The sequence below is a fragment of the Peromyscus californicus genome, unplaced genomic scaffold (assembly GCF_007827085.1).
Source record: "Peromyscus californicus insignis strain IS unplaced genomic scaffold, ASM782708v3 Scaffold_12__1_contigs__length_115047231, whole genome shotgun sequence".
Classification (NCBI taxonomy): domain Eukaryota; kingdom Metazoa; phylum Chordata; class Mammalia; order Rodentia; family Cricetidae; genus Peromyscus; species Peromyscus californicus.
The window spans coordinates 91,625,091-91,650,892 of NW_026294413.1; the positions used below are offsets into that span (position 1 = coordinate 91,625,091).

The following is a 25,802-nucleotide window of genomic DNA, read 5'->3' on the forward strand; positions in this document are numbered from 1 at the left end:
TACTATGTGAACTTACTGATATGTGGGATCTAAAAGAGTTGGTCTCATAGAAATTGAAAGTAGAATGGGGGTCCCCATGGGCTAGGGATAGTATGGAAGGGAGGAATGGGAGGAGGTGACCAATGGGTACTAAGTTACAGTTAGACAGGAGCAAGAAGTACTGGTTGTATTGCCCAGAAGGGTAAGTATAGATGCCAGTAACAAACCATACATTTCGTTCTCACCATCAAGAATTAGTAAATTGTTTTAGGAGATGGAGATGCTTAACTCAATTTAAGAATTACTTGATTGAAAGATCACATGGAACCCCACAAATATAAGCATATATTAGTTAAAATAAATTTAATCAAAACCAAAGGAAATAGAGTCAGGGCCTGCAAGGTTCCCAACAATCTGTTCTTTCATTTGCTCCCCAGTTCTCTCTTTAATGACGGTGTTGCCTGGTACACAGAGAGAAAATTGTTTTCTTTGCCAGTTGTCCAAATAGTGGAAATTTCCTGAATTCTTTGCTGCAGTTTCTCTAAGTCAGTGGACATATGCTGTTGTTTGAAAGAGCTATCTGTTACTAAGGGAGAACAGAAGTAAAAGAGAAAGAGGCTTGCATACCAACTCTCTGGGATAGGGAGCAAAGCCTTCCTAGAGATGTAAAAGACAGTGACCACAGTGGTCAGGCTTGTCGTCATAAAACTGAACCCTGAAACCCAACCTGTGGGTCCCTAGGTCTCAGAGGTATTAAGACAGAGAGGAACCAAGAAAGAAGTCACAATCAGATTGTTAGAACTGGGCTCTGTGCTGTACCACACAGGCTCTGTTGACAGACTGAGGCCACCCTGCCCTCTCTCTTGCTTTTCCTCTCCTCTGCTGCCCCCAGAGCTGCTCACTACTGTCCAAGTGTTCAAGCTGTTCCCTCCCCCATGCTCACACCTCTCTGTCTCTGTCGAGTTCTCCCCATCAGATTCCCCCTTCCTCCTACATTAAATGTGGGAACACCTTCTCCAGGCAGTCCCACCCTGGCCATGCTGCATCCTCGGAGGTGTTATTCTGGGGTGTTCCTACACCCTCTGTCGATCTCCATCATTGCATAAGTCACATGATATCCTGTTTGTTGCTTTGGGTCTGGAGCTCCTCCAGGCATCCAAACACATTGAGGTTAGATGTCAAGTCTGCCCCATCTTTGCACACTTGAGTTTAGGTAGGCTTGGAATATTTGAGGGGCCATTTCCCACCATCTGCTTTCATCTGTTTTGTAAAATCTTGAAATATTTAAAGTCTTAAGGCCCATATTGATATCTCAAGTTTTACCTATACTGATCCAATATAATTAAGTGTTTTGCTTTTTCTCTAAATGTTTGAAGTGAGTTAGTTTCAGTTAGCTAATGTAGTCTAACAAGTGACCTCAAAACTTTGTGGCTTAAAATAACAGTGGATTGTCTCTCACAGAGTGAGTCTTCTTCATCAAGTTAGGGCAGTAAGGACCTGCAGTCTTCTGAAAGCTTGACCAGGGCTTTGGCTGAGGTTGGAATGGCTGGAAATGCCGATGTTTTAGGAGTTGGATCAGGACTGTCTGCTGTGGGCCTTGGTTCTTCTCCTGGCCTCTAGTCGCTTCATGTACTGCTTCACAACATGGTGGCTGGCTTCCAAGGAGGACTATGCCAACAGTCAGCACTCCAAGATGGAGGAAGCAGAAGCTGCCAGGTGCATTAGGGGGTAGCCTGGGAACTGGCCAAGTGTTACTTCCTGTGTGTTTGATGAATGAAAGCACTGAGGAGCCGGCCTGCAGTCTGCAGGAGAGAAGTGCAGAAGGGCAGCTCTGAGGAAGGTGCTCATCTGGGTCATTGAAATAGTAGTTGAGGAGGTTTAATAATAGCTGTTCTTTTGTTATCTCAGATAAATGAAACATGAAATAAATGACCACATGGCTCAGCGATCCCTTTTCTGGGTAAAGGGATCAAAAGAAAGGACTTGAGTCTCTGCACACCAGTGTCCATAGCAGCATCATTCGCCACAGCCAAAGGGTGGGCACCGCCTAAGTTCCCACTGGTGGATGAGTGGCTAAACACAATAGGATGCTGCCGTTATCCATTTGGCCTGCCTTAACAAAGAATCACGGACTGAGTGGTTTACAAGCCAGAGAAGTTTCTTAACAGTATGGAGACTGGCGAATCCATGAGCAAAGTATAGGCAGAATCCAGTTTCTGGTGAGTGCTTTCTTTGACCTCTCTTATTGCAGTATTTTCACACAATGAGAAGCATGAGGAGTCTCTGCGTGGTATCTTTTCATTCTAAGCCTGTCCCCTGTGACTCCATTACCTCCCAACATCACCATGTTGGGTGCTAGGATTTCAGCATATAAATTTGTGGAGTATACAAATGGTCAGACCACAGTAGATGTGTACACAGTGGCATATTGTTCACCCTTAAGACAAAATGAATTTCTGACACAAATGGTAACAAGCCAGACACAAAAGGAAAAACGTGAGTCTCCCGATAGGAGGAAGCTAGAGTAGCCAAATCCACAGAAACAGAAGGTAGAACAGTGGTTACCAAGGGCTGGAGGAGAAGGGAACGGAAGTTAGTTTAGGGTGTAGTTTCACTTGGGAAAATGAACAATGACAGTGGTTACACAGTGTTGTGACTGATTAATCTGCTGAACTGTACAATTTAAATGACTAAAATGGTAAATTCATTCCGCATCTCCTACCACAATAAAATATTCTTCTGAATTATGCGTGAGCATGAAATATTGATGTTACTTTTTTTCCCAGTATATATTATAGCCAAGTCAGCATTGACTTGTTTTACAGGTAACTAACTCCCTGTTTTGTTAAAAGACTGGACCAGAAGTGATGGCACCATTTGGAAATTTGTCAGCTAGAGACTCTCAGGCCCACTGAATACACTGAATCAGAACCTGCTGTCCAACAAGGACCCTGATACTCATGTACTTGTCAGTGTATGAAAAACACTGAATTACTTGAACATAATGCTATGTTTTGTTTTTTGGATATTCAAATAGATATTTGCCACACTAATTGTATTTTCTATTTTTCATTTCGGCATCATTTGGCATTATTTCAACCCTTACATATTTTCATTGGACTTTGAGATGGTCCTGGATCGTTGGCACCATGCCAGGAATGCCTGGAGAACACCATTAGTAAATTCTGGACATAGTCACATCCTCTCTCCTTTTAATGCCTCATTTCCCCCTCTGTGGCTGCATTTCTTCCCATCAGCTTTCAGGTTTCCACTGGGGCTCTTGCCGTTAAGGCTGCTAGAAAGACTGAGCCTGTGGCTGGAGCACCTCAAAGCAGACCTAATTTCTCCCTAGGACACCTTGACCCAGTTCACATTTAGGGAGGCCAAATCAGTCTTGTTCTTCCAATTACTGAATGATAAACTTTTAAGTCCCCATTCCAAACCAAAATGATTTCCTGGAGTTTAATATTCATACAGGAGGGTGCACATATTAGTCTACAATTCAGTAGATTTTTTTCTTTTCTCTCTCTCTCTTTTTTTTTTTTTTTTTATTTTTCGAGACAGGGTTTCTCTGTGTAGCTTTGCGCCTTTCCTGGATCTCACTCTGTAGCCCAGGCTGGCCTCGAACTCACAGAGATCCACCTGCCTCTGCCTCCCAAGTGCTGGGATTAAAGGCGTGCGCCACCACCGCCCGGCCTCTTTTTGGTTTTTTAAGACAGGGTTTCTCTCTGTGTCTTTGGCTATCCTGGAACTCACTCTGTAGATCATGCTATCCTCGAACTTGGAGATCTGCATGCCTCTGCCTCCCAAGTACTGGGATTAAAGATGTGTACCACTACTGCCTGGCTGTTCAGTAGATTTTCATATGCTCTCAGATGCAACCCCTAGATTCAGTAACAGTGTAATTACTCATTTCTAATTCTCCTAATTACTAGGGAGCCTTCTCAGTCACCATCCCCCCAAAGGTCTACCACTAATTAGACCATAGCATTGCCTGGTTTCTGCCAACTTTTGTGCCTTTATAATAGAATGGTGCAGAACATTCATTTCTTTATGAATAGCTTTTTTTCAGGTCAACTCTAAATTTGTGAGATTCCGTATATGTAGTTGTATGTAATTCTTAGTGCCATGTAGTGTGCCATTGTGTGAATTTGTCACAATTAGACATTTATTCTCCTGGAGCATTTGAGCAGTTTCCAGTTTGGGGCTCTTACAAACAGTGCAGGTGGACACAGCCCGGTGCTTCTGTGGGGAAGAAACACCTGCCACAATTCTTTGTTGTTCTGGGTGTGGAATGGCTGGGTCAGAGGATACTCCTAGGGTTAACCAAGCCATTTTCCACACTGTTACCCCCATTCGAATCTAAAAGCAAACACTCCCACCCCCTTTCTGTTCCTTAAGAGTCATGGCAAATTTCAAACAGGACGTTGTCCTCACATGTAAGATTTACAAATTTTCACCGGAACGTTGGTGCCAACACTTCAAACACAAACACTCCAAACCCTCCGTGGCGGCAGAGTGGAAAAGCATGAATCAGATGACAGCTGTAATGCAAGATGCTGAGGGCTTCCTTTGTTGTTGAGAGGGCTGGGGAGCCTTTTGCAGAAGCTGCTGCCTGTCAGGCTTGCCCGTCTTTGTAGGGCTAATTACCAGCACTTGGGCAAGCAAGGGGGCGGGCATGTGCACAGTGATACCAACTGAGCCATCACCAGGCTTATGACTAATTAGAAATGCAAAGTGCTCAAAGGTTCAATCCACCACCACCACCCCGGACAGAAGCCGCCCCCCCCCCCACCCCACCCCACCTCTTCAGAATTCTAATGTCAGCATGCTTGTGATTTGGGGCTTAGGAGCAGGAACGCTTGCAAAAATCTGCCGCTGCTGACTGAATCACACAGCGCGCACCCTACGTCATGCGGCTTCCCTCCCAATCATGCATCGTGGATAAGTTTCCTTTGTGTCGCTCAGGGTTCGGAGGAAGCCTGTCAGTTCCATTTCCAGGACTCCCTGGATCCTAGCATACTAAGCACGTTATTCCTCTGTGCTCACCACGCATAGAGGAGCAGAGCCACGGTAATCCAGGCCCCTGCAGTGGTGGGTGGGGCAGAGCGGTTACAAGCAAGCTTTGATCCCCGCTAGCTGCAAACCACTACTCACACACAAGGCATGCAAATTAGGCCCCAATTAATAGCGCTTATTAACATCTCCTGGAACCAAGCAGGAGAAACTGGGAGGGTTTGCTGGGGAGGAAAGCAGCATTTAAGCACCACATTGAAAAGGCATGTCTGGTCAGGAGAAAAATCCCTGGGCTTGCCTTGCCGGGAGGTAAGAACCAAGCGTCTGCCGCTGGGCTGCTTAGGTGCCCTCAGGTCATTTGGAAAAGTGTCTACATGGTTCCTGCTTGAGGCGTGGTTTGATGGGAGCCAAGGAATCAGATGAGAACAAACTTCCCTGCTTCCCCTTTCTCCTGGGACGCCGTGTGGTCTAAGCTCTAAGGAGTTCTGAATGAACAGCCTCTGAGAGGACTAGGTAGCACAGCCCCAGGCCCTGAAGAAACGGACTAAGCTGGGTGGGGGTGGGGGCGGGGCGGGGCGGAGGTGGGGGCAGGGAGACTATTGTTTAAAAGATGGCTGAAAAATTGCACTAATAGGCGCCTTGATGGCTCTAGGATGGGGCTTCATCCCTTCCAAGTGAAGTTGCAGAATGAAAATTTAAATGCCTAAAATATACCATCATATTACCTTAAGACGCAACTATCAAAATATTTGAAACATAGTACGGCAACAAATGTGCTTTAGAATCACGAACTATTAAACTCCAATGACTGTAATAATGTCAAACAGTGACGGCCAGGGGTGCTATTCTGAGCCATCTAGGGCAACTATAATGTTATACTCACAGGTGCTGTCAGGGTTCTGGTTGGGGGTTGCCTATTTTTATGATTGAAGGAAATGCAAAAACCGTGGTTAGTGGTTACAGAAAATAAAGACGTAATTTCTTCCTTTTCGGTTTTACAAATTCCCTGCCTTTTCAGCACAGGCTTCTAGGTTAAAAACCCATGAAGAAGTCAGGCGTGGTGGCATATGCCTTTAATATCAGCCCTTGGGAGGCAGAGGCAGGTGGATTTCTGTGAGTTTGAAGCCAGACTGGCCTACAGAGTGAGTTCCAGTACAGCCAGGGTTACACAAAGAAACTCTGTCCAAAAAACTAAACCAAACCAAACAAAAAAAGCATGAAGATGGTTTGCTAACAGCTAGTGCCTCCCACTGTATGGAGATGGCAGGGATGGTAAGTTTTTGGTTATTTGGTGTCACTGTGACACCAAATAGAAACTCCTGAATGGAGTTATTTTGGCTCCTGGCTTCAGGAGCTCTTGGTCCATCATGGCGGAGTTCATGGTCACAGGACTGTGGGATAGAAGCTCACCATACCATACAGACCAGGAAGTAGTGAATAGCTGAAACTAGGGGCAGGCCTAGTGCTGTAGGATGTTCTGTATGGCAAATGTGTTGCTCTGATTGGTTATAAAACACTGATTGGCCAGTAGTCAGGCAGGAGGAAGTATAGGCAGGACAAGGAGGAGAATAAAGCTGGGAAGTGGAAGACACTGCCAGCTGCCGCCATGACAAACAGCATGTGAAGATGCCTGTAAGCCACGAGTCACATGGCAAGGTATAAATTTATAGAAATGGATTAATTTAAGATATAAGAACAGTTAACAAGAAGCCTGCCACGGCCATACAGTTTGTAAGCAATATAAGTCTCTGTGTTTACTTGGTTGGGTCTGAGTGGCTGCGGGATTTGTCCTGACTGTGGGCCAGGCAGGAAAACTCTAGCTACAGGGCTATAACCCTCAAGGTCCACCCTACTGACCTACTTCTGTGAGCTAGCCCCACATCCTAAATGTCCCATGCCTTACCTCCAAACAGTGCCCATCAGATGACAGTCTCTCAAAATATGAACCTGTCAGGATTTTTACAATCTGAACTATAACATTCCACATTTGACACATCTCATAATGTAAAAACATTCAGTCCAACTTCGGGAGTCCCTATATTCATTTTTGGTGCGTACTAGAGTGAGGGTCTAACTATGTAGTCTTGGCTGGTCTGGAGCTCACTGTGTAGACCAGGCTAGTCTTGAACTCATAGAGATCCACCTGATTCTGCCTCCTGAGTCCTGGGAACAAAGGAGTGCACCACCATGCCCAGCCCAAGTCCCTATGGTCTTAACAATCCAGTACTGTTCAAAGTCCAAAGCCTCTTCTGAGATAGAAGGCAAACTCTTATCTGTGAGCCCCTGTGAAATAAAAAGAAAATTATGTACTTCCAAAGGACAGTGGCAGAGTAGCATTTTTATTCCAAAAGGCATGAGCAGAATGCTGGCAAGGAAAGACTGGACTAAGTAAAATTGAAACTCAGGGAGGCAAACATTAAATCCTATAGCTCTGTGCTCAGAATCCTACATACGGGGTGTTATGATATGGGACGTAGGTACCAAGAGGCTTAAGCCCTGCTCCTATGGTTCTAGTGCCTGTCACATGAACACTAGCTTCATCCAGTGACTGTAATTCCATCAACAGTTGTCCCATATTCTTGGTATTTCCAGCATCCTAACGTCTCCAGGGCAACCTAGGCTTCCCCCTGAGTTTTGTACGTGGCCTATTCAGGGGTGCCTACCTGCAAGGACTCTGATACTGGTATTCATTGCCTTGCATTCCAGACTTTTCTCTAAAGTCTTGGGACAAGCCTCTATGATCCATAATTCTTTTATTTTGCACACCTGAAACACCAGGGCCCTATGGCCAATGCCAGGTTCTGTTGTTAGCCTGAGAAGTATCCTGTCCCTCTCGGACCTTACTGCAGTGTCCTCTAAGTGCCTTCATGATTGAACTTGGAGAAATACTTTGCTGTTTGTGCCTGTTTGTGCAGGGAATCACTGAAGATCTCATCAGAGGGAAGTCTTCCAATGAATTTTTAGTGTTACACAAAGGGCCTTTCAATGGCAGGGACTCATTCTCAAGGAGATTGTCCTGTTGTCTAGTGCAAAGTGCAAGGGTTCTTGTGTGTATGTGTATGTGTATGTTGTGCTTATGAATGTCCAGGTACCTGGGCCTGTGTATGTATGTGGAGGCCATCAGGCATCTTTCTCTGTACTATGTGTGTATCTTATTACCCTGAGACAGGATCTCTCACTGAATAGAAAGTTTGCTCTTTCTGCTGGTTAATGGACTCTTGGGATCCTTATGTGTCTGTCCCCCAGTGTTGGGGTTCTAGGCATATGTAGCCATGCCAGGCTTTTTACATGGGTGCTGAAGGTTTTAACTCAGATCCTCTTACTTACACAGCAAGTACCATTACCCACTGCATCATTTCCCCATTATGCCAAAGATTTAAAAAAACATTTATTTTTATTCTTGTGTATATGTGTGTACACATGATGTGTGGAGGAGTGTGCATACTACAATGTGAGTGAAGAGGTCACAAGGCAACTTTGTAGGGTTGATCTTCTTCCTTCTACCATTAGGTAGGTTCTGGAGATTGAATTCAGGCTGCCAGGCTTGCTCAGCAAGCACCTTAAACCATTGAGCCATCTCCTAGCCCTGAAGCCGACTTCCTCCTCCTTCTCCTCTTCCTCCCTCTCCTCCTCCTTGTCATCTTCTTGCTGTTGTTGTTGTTGCTCTTCTTCTTCTTCTTCTTCTTCTTCTTCTTCTTCTTCTTCTTCTTCTTCTTCTTCTTCTTCTTCTTCTCCTTCTCCTCCTCCTCCTCCTCCTCCTCCTCCTCCTCCTCCTCCTTCTCCTTCTCCTTCTCCTTCTCCTCCTTCTTCTTCCTTATGAGACAGAGTTTATCTGTGTAACCTTGACTGTCTTGAAACTCTCTCTGTAGACCAGGCTGGCCTTGAACTCACATATATCCACCTGCCTCTACCTCCTGAGTACTGGGACTAAAGGTGTGTGTCACCACTGCCTGGCTGAAGACTTCCTTTTAGTGGTGCTAATTTCTTTAAAAACTGTGGCCCCTTTTTCATCATTTCAAATACATCTGCCCCCCCCTTTTTTTTTGTCAAACTGGATGTTTTTCAAACCTTTCTGCTCTGCTTTTTGCTCCTGATTTCTCTGTGAACATGGCTAAAAGCAGCCAGCAATATTCATGTTATACTGTCTTCAGATTTCCTCCACCATTACTTTTTAAATCATTCTCACTCAAATTTTTACAACACAGGCAGAACATGGACTATTTCTTTGCTAGAATGTAGTACAAATAGACGCTAGTACAATTGCCAGCAGAGTTCACATTCCCATTTGTTCCCTCTATTTCTCTCAGTATTCTCATAGTCTTTTCAACTCCCACCAGAATTGTCCATCTTATAGTATTACATAAGATTACTTATAAGCTTTATAGTATTACAATCTTACAATATTCTATACTATAATACTTACAGTATTTATTCTAAAGCTTTGCCAGCCTAAACTTCAAAGTTTTCCAAATTATTCCTATACACCACTTCCAGAAGTCCTAAGAATCTGATCGTCAGGCTTATGGCATCAACCCCACTCCTGGTACCAATCTTTTGCATTAGTTACTTTTCTTGTCACTGGAAAAAGTATCTGGCAGAAGCAATTTAGAATGTGGAAGATTTACTTCACTGCCTAATGCAGGGACTGCAGTTAGTCCATCATGGTGGGAAAGGCATGGTAGCTGAAGCAGTTGGTTCTTCATATCTCAGTAGACCAGAAAGAAAGAGTGCACAGGCTGAAGTAGGAACAGGCTACCATCCTTGAGTCCTGCTTCTCTGTGACCCACTTCCTTCAGCTCAAAGTTCAACAGCTGGAAACAAGTGTTCAAGCACACAAGCCTGTGGGGGACATTTTACTTTCAAACCATAACAGTTACTTTTGCATTACTGTCTTAGTTACTGTTCTATTACTGTGAAGAGACACCATGACCAAGGCAACACTTATAAACAAAATAATTTAGCTTACACTTTTAGAGGGTTAGTCTATGAATCATCATGGTGGAAGCATACAGGCATGGCACTGGAGGAGTAGCCAGTAGCTGAGAGTTTTATATCCTTTCCTCAGGCAGCAGACAGAGAGAGAAGAGGAGGAAGAGGGAGAAAGAGAAAGAGACTGAGAGACTGGGATGGCATGATCTTTTTTGAAATCTTAAAGCCCATCTCCAGTGACCAACCTCCTCCAACTAGGCCACACCTCCTAATCCTTCCCAAACAGTTCCACTAACTGATGACTTAAACGTTCAAATATATGAGCCTATGGGGCCATTCTCATTCAAACCCTCAATCTCTGTGATGAAATTCTTGACAGAATCAACATATGGGAAGAGAACATTATTTTGGTTGATTATTTTGCCTGGGCCTGTTGTGAGGCATGACATCACCATGGAGGGAGTACGTGATAGAGGTGTTTCTTTACTTCATTGTTGAAAAGAAGCAGAGGGGAATCCTAATAGGAAGAGGCCAGGACAAGATCTATTAGCTCCTAACAGGACTATTTCCTCCACCTGGCCCCCACTTCCCACAGTTTCACTACTTCCTACTAGTATATTCAAAGTTTGAGTCTGTCTTTCTTTCCAAATGTTCTTCGCCTTAAGCAGTATCAATGGTCAATGTTCTTTCTTGATATGCTTATAAAAGAATATTAATTTTACTGTAATAATTTAAAGTATGCTTGTGTAAATGTTATTGTTCATGTCTGAGTCCATACATTTTGGGGCTAATGTCTGAGTTTTTTAAATATGCTATGGTGGTTTGAATGACAATGGTCCCCAAAGGCTCAAAGAGAGTGACATTATTAGGAGGTGTGGCCTTGATGGAGTAGGTGTGGGCAAAATGTGTCACTGGGGACATGCTTTGAGATTTCAAGTGCTCAAGCCAGGCCCAGTGTCGCTCTTCCTGCTGCCTGAGCATCCAGAAGTAGAACTCCTAGATACTTCTCCAGCACCCTGTCCACCTGTGAGCTGCCATGCTTCCTACCATGATAATAATAGACTAAAGCTCTGAACTGTAAGCCAGCCACAATTAAATGTTTTCCTTTATAAGAGTTGCTGTGGTCATGGTGTCTCTTCACAGCAATAGAAACCCTAACTAAGAATATGCTTCTAATGGCATATCATATTTTTATTCTCATTTTATCTCTATTCTAATTAAGTTAAATTTATTATTTAAATTGAATTGCATTTAAAAAATTTTTTTAAAGAAGTCTTAGCTTCACAGCAACATTGAACAATAGGTACAGAGATTTTCCATAAGTTCTCTGTCCCTACACATGCATAGCCTCATTAGCAACACACTACCAGAGTGGTGCAGTTACCACAGCTTGTGAACCTGTGATGATATTTCACTATCAAGTTCATAGTTGACTGACATTAGGGTCCACTCTTGGTATTATAGCTTCTATAGACTTAGAAAGGTATGATGACACAGATGCCGGAAAATGCATGATGACAGACATCTATCATGACACTATCACACAAGATACTCAGTTCTTTCTTTTGGACACCTAAAAAGGTCACTGCTGTGGTCAAGGCCATCTAGGTGTTTCTAACCTTATCAACTCACCTGGCTGACCTTCCTCTGAGGTCTGTTTATTTAAAACCGACTGCAGCCTCCAGGCTACAGATATGAGTTACTGAGGCTTCAAAGTAAAGGCGCTATTCTGTTCTACCAGACCTTGGACCCACCACCTGGAGCACTTTGTCATCCTGGGAGCAAGCACCTGGAGCTGTCCTGAACTAAGTACTAGTGCACAGAGGCCGTGCTGCTGCTGCCAGGAAACACATGGGTTTCGTCATCTCCATCTCAGCAGCGTCTCCTCCACAAGCTTATTTTCGTGAGTCTCTTCTCAGAAATGCTCTCTGTGGCAAAGTCACAAATGTTTCCAAGTGTTGCTGTAGACTGTGATGGCCAGAGTCACTGGAGACAATCTACTGCTGTCACTTGATAGAGTGTGTGAGGTCAGGCAGGGGTGTGCACAGTGGTTTAAGTGCTCAATGGGGAGGGCCATCTGACTCAACCAGCCTAGGAAGGAGGCTGACAGAGATGGGACAGAGCAGGCATGACATTTCTGGAAGGAAATGAGTCTGAAAAGTCTTAGACAAAGGATGGGGCAGCCACCCCCAAGGCTTTCTGGAAATCTCTTTTCATGGACTTGTTTTGTTTACCTCTGCTAATCTGTCCCATAATAAAAGAAAACCAGTGGCCACGTGTTGAATTCTTCCTGTGTGTTAGGAGCAATAGAGTGCAGAAGAGGGCTTGGACAAGCTCTTGAAAGCCAAATGCTCATTTCCAGAAAATTCCACAAGGCTGCTGAGAAACATAGCCATTATTAAAAATTAAATTGTATCAACCTAATTAAACTATATTAAACAAAGGTAGTGAGTCCCCCAAGTCACCATGCTCTAAGCATTTCAGTGCACTGACTGCCCTGTCCTTGGAGTTGTTCCTTCCTGCTGTGTCTGCACACCAGATATGCCATAAAATAATGCGACACCCTGAATCTCTTTGTCACAACAGTGGTTTGAAATTAGCGACAGAAGCAGTGTTTAGCCCACAGCAATCAGCAAAGTACACAAACTCGAGCTTGATTCATTGTTTTCTTTATTGTTTTGCCATAAAAGAACAATAGGGTAAATGTTAATAATACAAATTAAGTCTTAAAATGTGTCAGGTCTACAGCAGATGTATTATGAATAGCATGGAAGTCTGAGAAATTATTTCTTCAGTATTTGAAACTATTATTTGACTTAGCAAAGAAATTGTAGTTGTTGTTAGTCAAGCAGGATGTCACCTGCCTGGAACCCCAGACTCAGGAGGCTGAAGCAGGAGAATCATGAATTTGAGGTTAGCCTGGGCTACTTAATGAAACCTTATCACCACCCAGGAAGCTGTTGTTTTCCAATGAGTGAAATTCTGGCACACGTTTTTCTGTTTACTCTTGTCTTGTTAATGTAAGCAAGCAAAAATATCAAACACCTTCATCTCCATGTCATAGCAGTGTTCAGTGGTCGGTGGCAACTACATAGGATACAGGAATTGAATAAAATCAGTGTTATTTTGTGAGAACTAACTGGCTAAATGGAATTTACAACAATGAATATTTTAAGTCTCATTATTTATAGATTATGTTCCAAATCCTTTCAGAATAGTTTACATGAAATATGAATACTTACACTTTTATATAAATACTTATATGTTTAATATAACTTGCATATAGATTATGTTAAAATAAACACAATAAGTAGTCAAAACTCTTATTTTTCTGGGCTGAGGCTGTTGTATTTATTAAGTATCATTTCCTTTGCTATAAATATATTTCCTTCTTTATCTTGCCTTCCAAATTCCATTGAGTCTAATCTCCCTCACTGGGGTCCTGTGTAACAGCCCTTGTGAACAAGGCCTCAGCTTCTACACAGCTCTCTGAACTTCTAGAAAAGGTAGAGCTGAAGAGGGCCTTGAAAACTCAGCTCTGAGCATCTGTTGGGGAGTTCAGTGCTTGGAACAATGATATAACCAAAAGATGTTGACTGAAAGCTCTGGAGACAGAGGAGGGAGAGAGAGAGAATAGTGTGGTCATATATACAGAATAAGGACAAGACTCTAGATCTTCATTTAACTTTTAATTTTTTAGGCCCAGTGTGGTGGAAGATTACTGCAGGTTGGAGGCCAGCCTAGTCTATGTAGCAAGTTATATAGAGAGACCCCGTCTCAAGAAACAAAACCCCAAACAACAGAATCTAAGAAACAGCATCGACATTTTCTTAGTGTTCTTCAAGTTCTGAACACAAGGCAGTTATTTGACTGACTATACCATCATCGATAACAACCCTTGGTGAAGCTACTTTGATTCAAGTTGGCTATGATCCAACCTAGAGGAAACAGCTCCCAAGTGCTCTTTAGTTACCAGGTAATTACATCATTCCAGATATTTGACACGGGCAAACTCAGCTCAGTAGCTAATTCCTCAAACAGGTTGCTTTGTTTTGTTTTGATTTTTGAGGTGCAGTCTCATTACATAGTTCAGGCTGGACCACAAACTTGTGATCCCTTGCCTCAGCCTCCTGAGTGCTGGGATTGTATGCTTGCGCCTCTACCCCTGACTTCTTCGCTTTTTCTTCAATTGCATTCTCTGACCACCTCATTGCCCATGGCATGTACTGGGCATCCCTGCATCATGTGGAAGGAGAAGAACAACGGGATCAAAATCCCAGGAGAAATGCCTCTCTTCCCAGCCCCTTACTTCCCAGCACATCCTGGCTACAAGCCCCTCCTCACACCCCTGTGCAGGGACCAGGTTGGCAGATTGCCTAGTCTTTAAGTCCCAGTCATTATTGACTGGTTGTCTGAGTTTCCTCTTCAGAATATCTGATCACCCAGCTTCCTAAAATAGCCCCAGCCAGGGTCAGATTACCCCTGGCTGCCAGGTCACACCTGCAAGATGAGCTCTACCAACAAGCTTAAGGAGAAACAAATCCATCATACCAGTCGTGACACCTGGGGAAAGTCATCAGGGACCAGTCCCATCTCCAATCACAGCCCAGTGTGGAGTAGACATGTCAGAGAGACTAGGACAACTCATTTACGTCTTCCTTCCTTTCTCATGCCTTCCATCTTCTCCAAGTCTACTATGGAAAATCAAATGGGGAGCAGATCATCATTGCTCTCCTGGATTTCCTGTGTTTGTCCTTGTCCCCTGCAAGTCTACCCTCAAGAAGTAGAGTGTTTGCCTACCACAAATGAAGCCCTAGGTTGGATCCTCAGCACCACATAAAAGGTTTGGTGCTATGCCAGTAATCCTAGCACTTGGAAGGTAGAGGCAGGAGGATCAGAATTTCAAGGTCATCCTTGAAAAGTTGGAGGCTAGCCTGTGCAACATTAAATAGTATCTGAAGACAAACAATAAGACAAGTACGTCAGGATATATCATTGATTTGCTCAGAACTATCCAACAGCTCCTATCCAGTCAGAGGTAAAGCCTTACAATGGCTGGAGGGCCTGAAGCAGTGATTCTTAACCTGTGGGTCGCAACCCATTTGAGGGCCAAACAACCCTTTCACAGGGGTCACTTAAGACCATTGGAAAACACAGATATTTACATTATGATTTGTAACAGTATCAGGGTTACAGTTACCAAGTAGCAACAGAATATCTTTATGGTTGGGGGTTACCACAACATGAGGAACTGTCTGAAAGAGTTGCAGCAGTAGGAAGGTTGGGAACCACTGGCCTACAGGATCTACTCTTATCCCCCTAAGCCTTTACAAACTTGATTCCCTACTATAGTTTCTCTCTCTCCTTCCCATCCACAATCTTGTTGTTCTTTATGCTCACAGACCCCCCCCCCCCACTCCAGGACATTGGCCCACCCAGGACACTCTTCCCCCAGAGATGCTCTCACCCACTCCTTCACTTCCTCAAGTCTTCCTGCAAACCTCAGCTTCTCAGCAAAGCCTACCCTTTGAATGGAGCTAATTATGCCTGGAGGCTGTCTCTAGTCCCTTGCTACTCCTCTTTGATTATTCCCATAGGATGAATCACCTCCTGGCATGACATATAATTTACCTTTGTTCTCTACCCAGTAGATAGGAAATGTCTAAGAAGACACAGATGGCTGTCTTTTTTGTCTAGCTTGTTTGCTAGTGAGTCTCAGGTGTCTACAACACGCACGTAGTAGGAACTCAAGAACTATTTGGTGTGTGATGAGCACCCTTTGAGATGAAGAAAGTGAGGCCTACTCTAAGTTGGAAACACTGAGCCATCTGGGAGCAGAAATCAGTCCCTCTCTTCTGGAGCCCACATCCACCATTGGCTGTCCATCTGCTTCCCACCCACAACTGGCTTTAGGGGCAAGTTCCAGGGGATTCCCTATGGTGCTGAGTGGACAGATATTCTTGGGATGTCCACATTGACTTGTTCACCAAGGTTAAGAAGATGGTTAAGTCATGTGACGACTCTACAATATGGTGGGGTCTTCTTTAAAAAGCCTCTTTACCTGGGTGCCTATGTCCTTGCTTCAACACTTGCAGCACACAACTCTGGCAAGGGGTCTTTGTTGGTGCCAGAGATCCTGAAGGTGGGGAGGGGGGCCCATGGCTGAGGAGGAAGGATCGACCAACTAAGCTGAGTCATGTGAGCAACTGTATTCATAAAGCCAGGGCCTTCTGTGGGGCAGGGAGCCCAAGGCCATCAAATAGAAAACTGCTTCCATGTAAAGGAGCAGACTTGCTGAGGCATCCTCCCTGAGTCCCTTGCTGTGCCTCCCACTTGGACTACTGGTGACTTCATTTCTGACGCGTCTGAGGGGTTTATGAGTCAGCCTCAAGATTCACTTCCATAAGCTCCTTGTCACTAGACACTGAGGTCATCTCATAGCAATGCGTTTGCCTGACAAATTCCCTCAAACCTCAGTGGCTTAGAAGAACAGCCACTGAGCTGGGGAGATGGCTTAGTTGCTAACATGTTTGCCTTGCAATCACAAGGGCTTGCATTTGATCCCCAGAACCCACATAAAAAATATCCACACTCACAATCTCAGCACTAGCTAAGCAGAAGCAGGTGGATCCTTGGGGTTGCTAGCCAACCAAACTAGCCTATTTGGTGAATTCCAGGACAATGGAAGACTGCCCCAATAAACAAGGTGAACGGCTCCTGAGGAATGACACCCAAGGTCGTCCTTTGGCATCCAAACATGTGCCTAAATACTTACACACATGTTCATCCACCTGAATGAACACACACACACACACACACACACACACACACACACACACACACAACTATTGAATTTCCTTATACCTCTAAGTGGCAGTCACCCTGGGTCAGCTGGATGGCCTTCATGTGCTAGGCAGCATGCCATCTTTAGGTGGTGGCTGCCCTGGTACCCTTCCATTTGGTCTCTCCTTCTTTGGGGACTTGGGCCACCTCAAAGCATGGTGGTCTTAAGGCATAGGATGGACTGAACAGCAATGACAATTCTCCCAGACTCAATTGGCACACACAGAGCACAGATTCAGGCTGTGTTTGAGCAGACGGGACTCCATCTTCCATTGGAAGGATGTGACTATTTGGAATCCATGCACAATGAGATGTAGGTAGTCAGTCCCCACCTTGAATGGTACTTTATCTTATCTCTCTGCTTCAAAAGAGATGTAAGCAGAAGATACACAGAGATGCGGTGAAGAGTCGTGAACATTTGAGTACCCTAAATATATATATATATATATATACACATATATATGTGTATATACATATATATATATACACCCTCTAGAATGCTCTCAATTTGGTCACATTATTACTTTATAAATGTCCCTACCTCTAACTCAGCCTGAATACACATTGCTTCCACTTGCAACCAGTCTTTCTTGCCCCAGAAGTTGCTCCCCAAATCCTAGGCCTCCACTGTCATGGAGCCAAATCGCCCCATCCTCATTGCTTGTACTTATGGCACCTTGAAGGCATGAGGCATCTTTTTATTTCATTTTTATTAACATAAAAGAAATTAGCTGGGCATGGTGGCGCATGCCTTTAATCCCAGCACTCAGGAGGCAGAGGCCGGCAGACTCTGAGTTTGAGGCTAGCCTGGTCTACAAAGCAAGTTCCAGGACAGCCAAGGCTGTTACACAGAGAAACCCTACCTCAAAAAACTAAATATACATATATGGTGAGTCTTTTTAAGCCTAAAATGATCCTAAAACCAAAAAAGGAGTAAATCTAGCTCCATTATCTAGCTCCATTGACTCCTGACTTACTTTATATTGGGATTATTTCCCACAGAAAGCTGTTGTTTTTATCTAAGTTTTTCTATTCACCAATAAAGACTCAGAAGTAAGATGTTGGGGGTGAAAAAGCTGCTAGATCAGAGAAGCTGAGAAACAACCAGCTGACCTTCCTTTTTGACCAGAGACTCAGCAAGAGAACATCTCTCCACCTGTCCAAAACCAAAAAGATCTGCAAAAGTCTCTCCCTACTCCTTCCTGTGTGTCTCTCTATCCATCTTCCTGGGTCCTTCATACTCTCTATGACTAATTCTTGTCAACTAGCTGCTGGCTCTGTCCCCTGATCCAAGGTTAATTTGATTAACACAGTCTTGGAGTTTCACAGTGCGATCAAACAGCCCACAACAGAAAGCTATCAGACCTGCTAAGTCATAAATTTGAGTGGGCTGAAGAGCAATCTGTTGGTAGATGGAGATGGGATACCCAGACACAAGCCCCTGTAGGACCAGAGACTTTCTGAATAGACCAATGAGCAGGAGTCCAGGTCCCCATGGCCCCCACCATAGTTGTACCAGGGCTCCTCCCTCAGCACACATCTATGGTCACATGTTGGGCTCTGTGAGGCCATCGGAAGGAAAAGAAAGAGTCCTGGCTGTTTATATTTGGGTTGGCTCAGTATGTGGACACGGGCCAATAATGAACACTTGCCTTATAATAAACACATCCAGGAGCAGCTTAAAAAACTCGGAAGCTGATGTTTTCACAATGCTCAGGGGGGAAAAGCAGGAAGATAAAGTTTGAGGCCAGCGTGGACTACTTAAGTCAAGGTCTTCCTGAGATATACAGTGAGACCCTGTTTCAAAAACACCAACAGCTGAGGATACGGCTCAGGGATAGATCACTTGCTTAGCATGCATGAGGCGCTGGGGTTAATCTTAGCACTGCCCTTCCTCAATCAAGAAAACAATAATAATAGATATGGAGAACAAAAATCGTGTTGAAGATCCTCTAAAGTCACGAGATCTTTTCTTGGTGTACCTCAGCCCTGCCACTGTTTTCCTTTGTCACTCTGTGCTGGCACAGAACACTCCGTTTCTCTCATCTGAAGGGCTCCGAGGTAGAGGTGGAAGTTTCTCAAACCTCACCCACTCCCTGCATCAGGTGACCAACATCAGCAGGACAAAGAGTGCGTGCGTGCGTGTGCACGCACACACACACACACACACACACACACACACACACACACACACACACACACACACACACACGCTTTCCCCCATCCCAGCCTTGTCCTGTCTGCATTGTGTCCTCGCCTCTTCAGATATGGACGTTGTTTTCCCATCATTTCTTATGTCCCCTCCACCATCGTTTCCTGTGCTCTTTCCACTCTTGTTTCTCATGTCCCCTCTACTATTGTTTCTTGTGTCCTTTCAAATGGAAATCTCAGTAACTGGCTTGTCTGCTAATTAGAGATTTAAACCCTGGTTCTGTAATTCTGAGCTGACCAACTCCCTACCTTCCTTTTGTCTCTTCTCTTATTTCTACATGTCTGTCACCTTTGACTTCTAAAATTGTAACAGAATGGGCCTTGCAATAAGAAAACACATTGTCTCCCATGAACTTGAAATTCCACTTAGCAATCTAGTTGACTTACATGAAGACAGTTCTATCAAAACCTTTCTCCAAGCCTAGATGTTCTCTGTTCTAGGTAATTAAACACCGTGAGTGCTTTAGTTAGGGTTTCTATTGCTGTGAAGAGATACCCATGATCATGACAACTCTTATAAGGAAACATTTAATTTGGGCTGGTTTACAGTTCAGAGGTTTAGTTCATTATCCTCATGGTGGGAAGTATGGTGGCATGCAGGCAGACATGGTGCTGGAGAGGAAGTTGAGAATTCTATATCTGGGTTGGCAGACAGCAGGAAGAGAGTGCCGCACTGGGCCAGGCTTGATCATCTGAAACCTCAAAGCCCATCTTCAGTGACACATTTCCTCCAACAAAGCCACACCTACTCCAACAAGGCCATACCTCCTAATAGTGCTACTCCCTGTGGGCCTATGGGGGCCATTTTCATCCAAACTACCACAATGAGTGATCTGCTATCAATCTTCATGGAAAAAAATTAATACATTCCAAGAAAAAGTTTTATAATGCCTGTAGTCTTGGATTATACTGCAGAGAAACAACATCAATGCCAAAACTTAGAAGGAGGAGGAGGAGGAGGAGGAGGAGGAGGAGGAGGAGGAGGAGGAGGAGAGGACCAAACACCAACACATTCCCACACAGCATAGCCTTTGAGTGGATGAGAAATGGAGACTGCAACTACAGATCATTCAGAGAAGAATGATTAGACTATTCCACAGTGAGAAGGCTGAGGCTGTGCACAAGAAGAGCATGGGGTTCAGTAACTGAGCATGAAGAAAAAAGACTATAAAGAAATGGCTAATTGGAACTTCAAAAGATTGACAAGAGAACATCACCAAGCTAAATAGAAGGAACTGACAAAGCAGAAATGGACAGGTAGAAAAGAGAAAATCAAGTTCAGGACACACACACACACACACACACACACACACACACACACACACACAATTGGAATGAGGGCGATACTATAGATTTACAGGTTTTAGCTCACTGTTTTGCTCGGGCTGACTTTGAACTTGTGAACCTGTCTCTGTTTTCTAAATACCAGGATTATAGGTATGCACCACCTTGATCCTGCCCTTTTACAGATTACATTAGCAGAATATTATGCTCAACTCTGTAGCAAGTCTTTCTCTGTACCATCAGCTCCCAAATAACTACATGGAGACTTATTATTATGAAAACTTGACCTTAGCTTATGCTTGTCCCACTAGCTCTTATACCTTAAATTAACTCATTTATTTTAATGTACGTTCTGTCACGTGGCTCATTACCTCATCTCTCTGTACTGCTCATGGTGCTTCCTCCGTGTCTGGCCGGTGACCCCATCCTTTTTCTTCCCTGTGACCTGTAGAGGAAAGTCCTGTCAAAAGAAAAAAAAAAAGCTTTTACGATAACTAGGATGGAGACTCCCAGGGTATGACAATGAGCTGCAGCGTGTGATAGAGTCAAGCAGGAGGCTTATGAGTGTGGTTACCATTCACACTTAAAATGCGGGCCAGGTCAGTTCTGTTCAACAGGAAATGAAGAAGAAGAAGAGAGAAAGAGAGGGATTATAAAGGAGCATACATTTACTACAGTATCGCTGTCTATGGGTGTGATCGTTCCCACAGCAAGCTGAAGACTCCGTAGTAACTCTCGCACCAGCTCAGTGCGTCCTGGCTGCCAAGCCTCTGCTAAGAGCTTCACTGGCATGATTCCATTCAAACCCCAAGACTCTGGTGAGGTGCATCTGTCACTGTCTATTTATCAGATAAGGAAACTGCTCTGGCTCCAGGAAGGTTAAGCGGCGGCGGCGTTGGGTTTGGCAGAAGAGCCAGGGTCGCCCCGAGCCATTTGCTTTACAGGCAAAGCAGCTCTTTCTCAAAAGATGCCAATCTATGATACATACATACATGTTTAAAAGCAATAGTATTTGTGTAGAACATCAGGTGGTTTGAAAATATCAGGGGAAAGCACATTCTAGTCACCATGGCAATCAGAATTATGTATTAATAAACAGTACACTTAAAAACAGTACAAGGAAAACACAAAATATTGAGAGGCAAAGGGAAAGAATGCACGCATGGAGTGACATGCACATGTATAACTTGGAAATTATTGTTCTAACATTCCAGTTATCCTAGGGGCTTGCTGTGTAGCCTAGACTAGGTTTCAAACTAAGGACTTCTTGCCTTAGCATCCTGATTACTGGAGTTACAATATGTATTACGGTGTTTTTATAAATACTATAAATTAATATTTTTGTCAATACAACCACATTGCTATTATTATTATTTCTCTGTTTTGTAGCACTGGGATTTGAACCCAGGACCTAATGCTATGAAAGTGATCTACCTCCGGAACTATTACCCAGCCCTTAAAATTATTCTTTTAAGAAAATTATTTAACTTTGAAATTTTACTATATTAGATAAATCACAGTGTCACATAAAAATTTTTCTTTGGAATTAAATGTTATTTGTTCAATAACATTCTCTCCCTTCCTCTCTTTCTCTCTTCCTCCCTCCCTTTAGTTCTTTTAGTGTAAACGTCATTAATGTCTCCAATGACCTGAATGCCTCTCACTGGGCCCCGACTCTTACATTTCTACCTCCTCCCAGAGGTGCCCAGATGCACAGCTAAGCTTGTGACATGTGTGCTTTGTGAGACATTCAAGATCCAAACTCCAGCGCTGGTGGGGCTCCCCACAGAGTAAGATCTGTTTGGTTTTTTGTTTGTTTTTTTCTCCTTTAAAATTTTATTTATTTATTTATTTGTATGTTTGTTTGCACATGTATATGTACACCACATATACATATATCTGGTGCCCACAGAGGCCAGAAGAGGGCATCAGATCAGTTACAAGTGGTTGTAAGCTGTTGTGTGGGTGCTGGGAACTGAACCCATGACCTCTGCAATGCTCTTAACCACTGAGCAATCACTCCAGTCTCAAGTTCTGCTCTTTTAAGAAAACTTGTTGCTAAATATTGAAAAGCATGTCACTGGCTTAAGAGCATGTTAGCAGGCTTCATACATGTTCTTTCTCCCTCTCTCTGTCTATCTCACTTTCTATGTGTGTACATACGTTTCAGTAAAAGAGGGAGAAAAATCACATTGTAGTTTCCTATATATGACTAGAATAAGTGAACCAGGTATAGGGTTTCAGGCTTGTAATCCCTACTCAAGGAGGCTAAACCAGGATGATAAGAGAGTTCAAGGCCAGAAAAAGCAATTTCCCAGAGCTAGCAGTGTGGCTCAGTGGTTCATTGCTTCTGTGGCATATTCAAGGCCATGTGCTCAGTCTCAAAAAAAAGAATAAATTGCAGAACACACCCTGTCTCGACCTCAATGCTACCCGAGGTGAAGAGGGTTTCCTTGTGGTAAATACAAGAGTGAGCATGAACTTTCCCTTGATGAACAGACGGTATTTCAAGTTTGCTGACGTTTACCCTGGCAAAAGTGGGGTCAGTAAAATGCACCTAAAAAGACAATGCTTGTCCGTTGTTGCAACGGAGTGGGAGAGAGTAATAGCCCTTCAAAATAAACTCGTGCTTTGGAGAGAGGATGCTGAAAATGGGTAGGTGATTTGAGGCTGAAGATGATGTAAGTGTACCTTCTATAGAAACCAGAGCATGTGGTTTCAAAAGCTGGAAACAAGAAATTCTAACTTTATGTCATACTTAGCTTCAGCTGTTAACTTGACACAAACCTAGAGTCACTTGGGAAGAGGGGAACTCAACTGAAGAATTGCCTCCATCAGATTGGCCCATGGTGCAGTTTCTTAATTGCTAACTGGTGCAGGAAGGCCCAGCTCATGGTGACATCCCTAGGTGGGCCTGGGCTACATAGAAAAGCTGGCTAAGCGTGAGCCGGGGACAGACCAGTAACCAGTGTTTATCCCTCCATGGTTTCTGTTTCAAGTTCCTTCCTTAATGGACTGTAACCTGTAAGCCAAAAAGCCCTGTTGTCTCCCCAAGTTGGTTTTGCTTAGTGTTTTATCAAAACATAGAAACCAAACCAAGACACTGTACAAAAATCTTCTAAAAAGAACTAACCTGTTGCCATTGTGAAAAGATAAAGCCTTCAAATTATTTTACAGGATCAGCTAGCGGGCATCAGTACTCTCGCAGCTAAGACTTTTGCGTGTGAGTGAATAGGACCAGCCTGGAACTCGTAACCCTCCTCCAAGTGCTGAGATCGTAAGTGCTGCCGGGATGGATCTGATTCAAGTGTTCTCCAAAGGTCCAGCTGTTGGAAGCTCAGGACTCAGTGCGGTGATATTTCTTGGAGGTAGAACCTTCAGGAAATGGAGCCTAGGCCATCAAGACGGTTCAGCTGGTCAAGGCACCTGATACCAAGATCTATGACCTGAGTTAGATCAATAGAACCCATGTGGTGTGAAGAGATAACTGACTCCCCAAAACTGTCTTCGGACCTACACACACACACACACACACACACACACACACACACACACACACATACACACACATACACACACACACACACACACAAAATAAAATATGTCAAATAAAGTGTATAAATAAACGTTAAGGATGGATATCTAAATATTTTTGATGGTAACATGATTTTTTAAAAAAAGGGGGTGACATTAGCTTAATGGACAAGCCCAAACATAGCTGTGACATAAAAATGCTTTTATTATCTGATCCAACTACATTTGGATCTTAGTCTCCCCGCCCCGCTAAGACCCATGTTCTGAATTCCACCACAGTGACGGTGCATGCTGATAGGTCCCCGAATTCCCAACCTACCCGACCCACCCCTGCTCCTGCTTGCCTTTCTGAGCTCAGTTCAGTCCTTTACCCTGATGAGAGCATTCCAGACGTCCCGGCTGGGTATATTTTCTGCATACACCTTTAAGACATTGGTCCCATAATTTTGTTATAATCTAACATTTGATTGCCTACTGACCTTGAGGACCATGCTTTATCTTATCTTCTGTCTTTATTTTTAAAATAATTACTTTTTTCTTTCTTTCTTTTTTGACAGACACAGGTCTTACTACGTAACTCAGGCTGGCCCCGCCTTCACCGTCTGCTTATCTCAGCCTCCCAAGTACTGGGATCCAGGCATGCATACACCACCATACATGGCTTATCTTTACTTCCTCGTGTCCCAGTGCAGAGTGTGGTACCCCTTTGCCATTGCAGGAATGAACAATGACCAAAGAGAAGGCACCATTGCCCTAGGACTGTGTGATGTGTTACATGTGCAATGGCCACCAGAGGGCGACAGAAGAACAGTGTCCAGTGAATTCCAGCCCTCCAGAAGAACTGTGGGCTGTAGATTTCAAGATTATTTTAGGGCTGGCAGGGAACTCCAGTGGTCACGGAGGCCTCTGTTGGAAACAAGGATTTTAAGCAAATCCTCCCAGGGAAGCATGGTGATATTTAGAGTTTTGAAAAGTTGAAACATTTGGATATTTTGAACTTGGAAAGTTCAGATTCTGCTTCCAGCTCTAACGTCACTCAGCATGTCTGATTCTAGATAAGATTCTGGATTTGGGAAGCGTTAGTTTGAAAATCTGACAAATGATTGGTATGATGCCCTTTGTCTCTCAGGAGTGCTTTAAGAACCATAGACAGTAAAGCAAATAAACAACCAGAAAATGTAAAATGCCGAGGCAACGGAAAAAGTATAATCTGAATTAGAGAGCTGAATGGCAGTAACTCCCATCTCCTTGTTCTAACATGTGAATTGAAGCCAGTGAATCCCTGCTGGTCAGTGGGTATGGATGTGTGATGGGACATTAAGCCGGGGAGGCTTGAGACAGTCTTAACCATTCCGCTCTCGCCTGGTCATCTCAGGTAGACTGCCTGGCCAGCTCATCTGCCCGCCCACAGCGTCTCCTCTCCCTGGAAACTTCACAGGTGATATTGCAACCGCCAAGAGCCAAGTTCATATCAACACTCTTAGTGTCTAGTCGCATCCCTGTGTTTTGTTTTAATGAACAAATATTGGAAAACATTTCGGATATACTTGTATTATACGCATATTGAACCTACGCAAACTGGACTGTGCAGTCTCAGCAAGAACAACAAAGAAACAAACTCCTCAAACCCTCGCATGTGGCAAACAAAACTAAATCCACATTCATTTGATAGCATTGCTGATTAGAGGCAATCAAAGGATGCTTAGGCTGAATCTGGATGTGATGCTCTCCTCGGTGGGCCTCAAATCTTACAAAAGCCTCCAAAATACAGTATGTTTTCCTGCTTCTGGGTAGTTTGAAGGGTTTTATTTTTTGTTGTGTGTGTTCATGTGTATGCTCCTGTGTGTTCAAGTGCATTTACACATGTGTGCAAGTGTGAAGACCAGAGATCAACCTCAAATGCTGTTCCTCAGTTACTCTGCCCATCTTGGTTTTTTCTTTTACTTTTCCTTCCTTCCTTCCTTCCTTCCTTCCTTCCTTCCTTCCTTCCTTCCTTCCTTCCTTCC

General features: G+C 43.8%; 1 long non-coding RNA gene across 3 annotated transcripts; it reads left to right on the forward strand.

Annotated features, from left to right (window-relative positions):
- The first annotated feature begins 4,904 nt into the window (after positions 1–4,904).
- LOC128107664 (uncharacterized) lies at positions 4,905–25,581 on the forward strand. 3 transcript variants are annotated; one of them, XR_008217178.1, is made up of 4 exons: positions 5,086–5,304; positions 11,666–11,827; positions 23,440–23,539; positions 24,354–25,581. It is a non-coding gene; the product is annotated as an uncharacterized LOC128107664 (long non-coding RNA). The 3 variants fall into 3 exon arrangements; XR_008217179.1 differs by lacking the exons at positions 5,086–5,304; positions 23,440–23,539; positions 24,354–25,581 and adding an exon at positions 4,905–5,052 and having other exon boundaries at positions 11,666–12,195; XR_008217177.1 differs by lacking the exons at positions 23,440–23,539; positions 24,354–25,581 and having other exon boundaries at positions 5,067–5,304; positions 11,666–12,195.
- Positions 25,582–25,802: the final 221 nt, after the last annotated feature.